Here is a 7449-nt window from a genome sequence, read left to right on the forward strand (position 1 = left end):
AAAGTTTTCCTTAAAGGGAAGTCACTGTTAAAGAGGCGCTCTTTTCAAGCACTATGTATTTCTCTGGAAATACAAATCTAGTTATTCTCATCATTAGTCAGTGGAAGGATGTGACTACACTCTTATTAGGGTCTTTTATACTGAGTGTTCCTTCTCTGGTCACAAACCACAAGCACTGTCACGCACATCCCTCGAGACCGGATGTGAAGAGCATTTTTACTGTGGTAAGCAAGAGGTTAAAGCCAATGCCACATAAAGTATATTTCTAAACACAAATTTCAAAGGCATCTGCAGGTTCTGCCAATACCAGTTCCTGAGGGAGCACATTCCACATTTAGTGAAGACTCATAGGCCGAAATTAAATCGGTTTGCTTCCGACCTCAAGGATGAGCTCACATCCCTGACATTAGTTTGTTACGTCTGGTATGGAAGTTTATATATCTGTATACAGTGATCATGTTTCAATAGACTTAAGGCCAGAGCCACACTTAATATTGTCCGCACAGTCGATTTCGTGCGGCCGCACAAAATTGAAATGTTAGTTTTCAGTGTGTCCGCATGGAATCCGGGCCAGAGTGTATACAATGTGTATATACTCCGGCCAGGATTCCATAGAACACAATGTCATTTGACATTTTTAATAAATAGCGGCCGGTGTAGCAAACTGCAACAACGGCCATTATTTAGTAAAAAAAAAATAAGTTGTGAAAGTGGCCTGAGGGTACGTTCACACTTACCGGATCTGCAGCGTATTTTCTGCTGCGGATCCGCTGCAGATTTCATTTAAATAACTGAACACAGCATCAAATCTGCACCATCAAATCTGCTGCGGCTTCTGCTGCGGATCCTGTAGGTGTGAACGCACCCTGAGGCTAAGTTCACACTATGAATCTGTGCAGCTGTATTGCGGGCGGTAAATCATCGGCCGGATTTTTCCGGTTCATACGTACGTTGGAAAATATACGATATACGGCTGCACAGTGCACACTATGTATGAACCTACGGCCCTATCGTAAACGGACCCGTAAAAAATGAACAAGACCATTGTTTGCGGCTGGAACTGTGCAAATTCACGGCCGTGGATTGACAGGCGGTCCGTACGGAGTACTTCAAAAATAGCCGGCAATAATGCCAAATGCCGATGCCTCTAATAGTTAATATATTAAATTAATAAAACACATTTTCTTTGTAATAAAGTCACTTTCGTTGTTCAATAATTTAATTCTAACAAATCCATCATTTTGCAATTAAATACACTATTAAAATAAATATATATATAAATAAATGTATATTTATATATATATTTATTTTTTGACAGTATATTTAATTGCACAATGATGGATTCGTTTAAATTAAATAATTGAACAACGAAACTGATTTTATTACAACGAAAATGTGTTTTATTAATTAAATATTAATTAGTACAGGAAGCTCCAGTAAGCCGGTAATTCATATTGCCGGCAATAGAGCATTCTGTACTAATCATCACTTTACTTTAATGAAAACATCAAATGTTTCTTCTAATTATGTTATCACAATAGCATTATTAGAAGAATCATTTTGAATTATATGTGCGCTCAGCTGATTGGCTGAGCGCACATATAAAGAGCCGGTCCGCAGTACAGTGACTTCATTGTGCTGCGGACCAGCGAAGAGACAACATCGGGGTGAGTATAGAGCTCTCCCCACCCCCTCCCCTGCACTGCACCCCTCCCAGCAAGGAAGGGGGGTCACTTAACCCCTTCCTTGCTGGGAAGGGTGCAGTCTGACATCAGTCTGGCCCCCAAGGGGTTAAGGGGGATGCAATACATCCTCCCTTAACCCCTTGGGGGCCAGACTGTAAGCAGCGATCTGTAAAGATGCTGCTTACTGTAAGGTGCACAACACCGCTCACAATGATGGGTGTTGTGCTCCTGTTTGTGTGTTTTTTGTGTGTTTCTCCCTTTTCATTTTTCAGATATCGGTATCCTGTGGATTACGTCGGATTCGGTGGACTACGTCGATGACCAGCGGTTGTTTGGTGTCAATGGTCAATGAGGGGTGTGGGGGTGTTTTTATTTGAATAAAAAAATTTTTTCACTTGTGTGTTGTCTTTATTTCTTTACTTTATAGACTTAGTAGTGGAAGCCATCTAATAGACGGGATCCATTACTAAGTCGGGGCCTAGTGTTAGCCGGTATAAAATGGCTAGCACTAACCCCCCATTATTACCCCAGTACCCAATGCCACCAGGGGTACTGGGAAGAGCCGGGTGCCAGTGGTCCCGGAGCGTCAAAATTGGCGCTCCTGGACCGGGCGGCAGCAGGCTGGTAAGATTTAGGCTGGGGAGGGCCTAAAACAATGGCTCTTCCCACCCTGGTGTTACCAGGCTGCTGTCGTTTGGTTTTTAACCCGGCTGGTTATAAAAATAGGTCCCCCCTATTTTTATAACCAGCCGGGTTAAAAACCAAACGACAGCAGCCTGGTAACACCAGGGTGGGAAGAGCCATTGGTTTAGGCCCTCCCCAGCCTAAATCTTACCAGCCTGCTGCCGCCCGGTCCAGGAGCGCCAATTTGGACGCTCCGGGACCACTGGCACCCGACTCTTCCCAGTACCCCTGGTGGCATTGGGTACTGGGGTAATAATAGGGGGTTAGTGTTAGCCATTTTATACCGGCTAACACTAGGCCCCAACTTAGTAATGGATTCTGTCTATTAGGCGGTTTCCACTACTAAGTCTATAAAGTAAAGAAATAAAGACAATACACAAGTGAAAACATTTTTTTATTCAAATGAAAACACCCCCACACCCCTCATTGACCATTTTATTAAAAAATCACAACAAACAACCGCTGGTCATCGACGTAGTCCACCGAATCCGACGTAATCCACAGGATACCGATATCTGAAAAACAAAAAGGGAGAAATACACAAAAAACACACAAACAGGAGCACAACACCATCATTGTGTGCGGTGTTGTGCTCCTTACAGTATGCAGCATCTTTACAGATCGCTGCTTACAGTCTGGCCCCCAAGGGGTTAAGGGAGGATGTATTGCATCCCCCTTAACCCCTTGGGGGCCAGACTGATGTCAGACTGCACCCATCCCAGCAAGGAAGGGGTTAAGTGACCCCCCTTCCTTACTGGGATGGGGAGATCTGTATACTCACCCCGATGTTGTCTCTTCGCTGGTCCGCAGCACAATGAAGTCACTGTACTGCGGACCGGCTCTTTATATGTGCGCTCAGCCAATCAGCTGAGCACACATATAATTCAAAATGTTTCTTCTTATAAGGCTATTGTGATAACATAATTAGAAGAAACATTTGATGTTTTCATTAAAGTAAAGTGATGATTAGTACAGAATGCTCTATTGCCGGCAATATGAATTAACGGCTTAATGGAGCTTCCTGTACTAATTAATATTTAATTAATAAAACACATTTTCGTTGTAATAAAATCAGTTTCGTTGTTCAATTATTTAATTTAAACGAATCCATCATTGTGCAATTAAATATACTGTCAAAAAATAAATATATATAAATATACATTTATATATATATTTATTTTAACAGTATATTTAATTGCAAAATGATGGATTCGTTTAAATTTAATTATTGAACAACGAAAGTGACTTTATTACAAAGAAAATGTGTTTTATTATTTAAATATATTAACCATGAGAGGCATCGGCATTACTGCAGAGGATCGCAAACCCCGGTAATAGCGATTCATGTAAACTGTTTCCCTGCTTTCCCAGATGCATCCAGAGGTGTTTGCATCACTTTCTTAAGATTTTATTTGTTATTTTTAGTTGAACCAGATTTCCAAGTAAATGACCGTATGTTTTCAGCCGCATGTCTATTTTTTCCCACGGCCGTAGTTTCAGCCGCACAATTACAGCCGCATAAAAAATACAGCCGCACAGATACATAGTGTGAACATAGCCTAAAAATGTAAATTTCATGTGTTTCTGGATAATTCTATTTCTTTAGTATATTTATCTCTTTTGTTGGTGAAAAGTGACCTTTGAACATGTAACCTGTTATACACCCTCCGGAACTCATTAAATACTATGGAACCTAATACACTGCATCAACTACAATACAACAAAGCCTCAACTATGAAAACCACACTGCATTAGAGTATCATAAACCAGCAATGTTCACATCAAAGAGCATTTATGCTAGGCTTTGTACTTTTCTTTATGAGTAAATAATGAGGAGGTATGTGGCTTTGTAGTATCCAAAAACCTATAAAATCATTATCGAATACAGAGCTGCACTATGTATGACATAAGAAGAAAATATGGCCCCAACAAGGAGTGATGGAGTTTATTCCGTGTATAGAGGGCTGTACTGTACTTGCTTTTATTTGTGCGAACATAGCCTTAATTTATTTTTTTTTTTTTACTTAATAATGTATTGTGGAGCCAAAGAAAAAAAATATATGGTGAAACTGGGGGGGAAAATGCACTTTTAGGCTATGTTCACACTACGTAAAACTACGGCCGTAGTTTTGAGGAGTTGAACATAGCTTTATTTGCAATGGGATCCCGGCCGGAGCGTACACACATCGTGTACGCTCCGGCCGGGATCCCATGCGGCGCCAGAAAAAACTGACCTGTCAGTTCACACAGTTCCAGCCGCTCGCTTCACTGTGTGCTATGGGAAGCTATGATGCGGGCACGCGCTGATGCGCCCGCATCAGAGCTCTCCGGCCGAACGGATCATCTGGCCGGTACTTCAGTACCGGCCGCTCCGTGACCCGAAAGTGTGTGTGAACATAGCCTTATGCAATTTTGTAGTACTTTTATCCCAGGCAGTAAAAATGAAAAGGTTTTTATCTGTGAAATTTTTGTATAGATGGAATTGCAATTTTTTTCTCCAAGATTTCTGTGATGCAAGGTACCAAAAGAATTTACCATTTTTTTATTTTTTTTTTTGCGATTAGGAGTTTGTCAGTAAGTTTATTGGGTATTTCCAATAGTCAATGAATGGTCCCTATGCCTGTGTAATCTGTATTACAGATCAGAATGTACTTCTTCCCCCTGCCTGTATTGCCTGTATTCCTGAATGTGCTTCAATTCTCCTAGTTTGAAGAAAGCAGGAAGAAAACGTCATGGTATATTATATTGCAGGTCAAACAGATCATGAGGCCAAAGTGGAGACGGGAGAGTCAATTGTATTTACAACCCTACCATTGATAGTCCAGTGCTGGTGAAATTGACCCCAATTAATCTAGATGACTATTCCTTACGTGGTCACAGAATGGACTCGCATTTTAACTTTGTTCTTAAAGTCAGGAATGCATGACCCACACTGGAATCTGGTCAGGCCATCCAGGTTAATGTCTCCCGTTATATCAATGAAACATAAGTTATCCAGGGTTATGAACGTATGCAAAGTCCCTATACTATTGATCTGAACAATGGATTTATTATTCTATTATTCCAATTTAGTGGAAACTTTTGTGAACTAAATAAAAAAAACAAAAAACAAACACGGGACCTCCTATATGGCACAAAAAAATTATCACATAACTCATAAGTTGTGAAAACATAAGTTGCTTCAAATCTAAATATATATATTGGCATATAGGATTAAGTAACTGGCATTAGAAATTGTTAAGTACCAAGAATAGTTATCACTGAACTCAAGGAGAACAGTGAAAAAAATTCCAATGAAGTACTCAAGAGTCTCCACTGATGCCCCCAAAAATTTAAATATGCAAAACAGGAGTCCGTGGAGCCTCAGTTACGAGTCTCAAAACACGGGATAGCCAGATATCTCTAGCCTGTTGCCACGGGGTGCCTCCATGATAGGGAGAGCACCACACCACCCTGATAAATAGCCCCTTAAGTCCCACTCGGTTGCGAGTATTGGAACATAAATAGGGAAACACCAGGGTGGCCCCTTTTTGTCAATGTCAAACTCAAGGTGTGAGTATTGCGATCATGACAAGGGCTTGCCAAGGCAGGCCAAGGCGGGGCATCAGTGGAGACTCTTGATGGAGTACTTCATTGGAATTTTTTTCACTGTTCTCCTTGAGTTCAGTGATAACTGTGTTTTGTTGGTCGATTTGATATTGCCCCAACTAGCCAGAATCCTACTCCACACTGACGAGGGGCAAAAACCCCGAAACGGCTGTCTGTGGATGGAAGCCTGCCTTGGCAAGCCCTTGTCATGATCGCAATACTCGCACCTTGAGTTTGACATTGACAAAAAGGGGCCACCCTGGTGTTTCCCTATTTATGTTCCAATACTCGCAACCGAGTGGGACTTAAGGGGCTATTTATCAGGGTGGTGTGGTGCTCTCCCTATCATGGAGGCACCCCGTGGCAACAGGCTAGAGATATCTGGCTATCCCGTGTTTTGAGACTCGCAACCGAGGCTCCACGGACTCCTGTTTTGCATATTTAAGTACCAAGAATACAAGCAAACCTTAGGCCGGGTTCACTTTTCGGGGGGAAATGTACCATTTATGCAATCATTTTTGCGCTTGCACTTTTTTACGTACTGCGCAAAAATCTCTGGTCCATGCACAAATATTTTCATTAGGAGCATGGGCCTAGATAAATACTGGTCATTTTTGCACTTTTTTGGCTAAAAAAAATGGCTAACCAAAGACAGGGTCTGGCTGGAGTACTGTTGCGCAGTATTCTTTATGCAAAAAAAAAAAAGAAATAAAAACGCACATGATAAATCTGAGTAAAAAAGGTAGCTAACTTAACGCACGTCCCTAACATGCCCCCTCCAAGGGAAAAATCTGAAAAATGCTAAAATGCTCAAAAATAGCGCAAAGTGCTTTATAAATAATCCACAAAATTACGACCTGCGGAAAAAAAAAAAAGCCAGAATAATGGCGCAAAAAAAAAAAAAAAAAACTGTACATATGCCTCGTAGTATTTTGGTTTGTATTTTTAAACAAAACAAGAAGGACAGCATTTTAAATGTTTTGAACCCACTCCTGGCTTTGGCTACAAATACAAAAATACCATTTGGGAACGCAGCCTCATAGTTTTAACAGGATTGTAAGAGGTGATTCTTCTTAAAGTCATTGTATCATGTTGGATAACACCTTTTTGCTAACAGAACAATAAGCTGCTCAGAGTGTCTTCTGGTGACAACCGGTAATCAGTGGGAGAACCTGTTAGAGAGAGCTCAATTCTGCTACAGAGCATTAGGGCAAACCGAATATATTTTATTAAAATCAGTAAACTGGGCTTGTCGTACATAGACATAACTATATTAATCCTCTAGGACACTCTAATATGGATAATGGAGGGTCCTGTAAGGTGGGGGACGCTCCAATGACTCCAATTTACCTATTGAATGTTTGTGAATGTGTTTTATTTCCTAAACCCGATAATGTTAATAAAGCCTGAAATTAGAATGTTCCAGTGAGGACATATATGTAAATTTAGACAAAAGAATGTCCTGAATGTGTACATTAAAATGCAGAACTGG

The sequence above is a fragment of the Dendropsophus ebraccatus genome, chromosome 12 (assembly GCF_027789765.1).
Source record: "Dendropsophus ebraccatus isolate aDenEbr1 chromosome 12, aDenEbr1.pat, whole genome shotgun sequence".
NCBI classification, from domain to species: domain Eukaryota; kingdom Metazoa; phylum Chordata; class Amphibia; order Anura; family Hylidae; genus Dendropsophus; species Dendropsophus ebraccatus.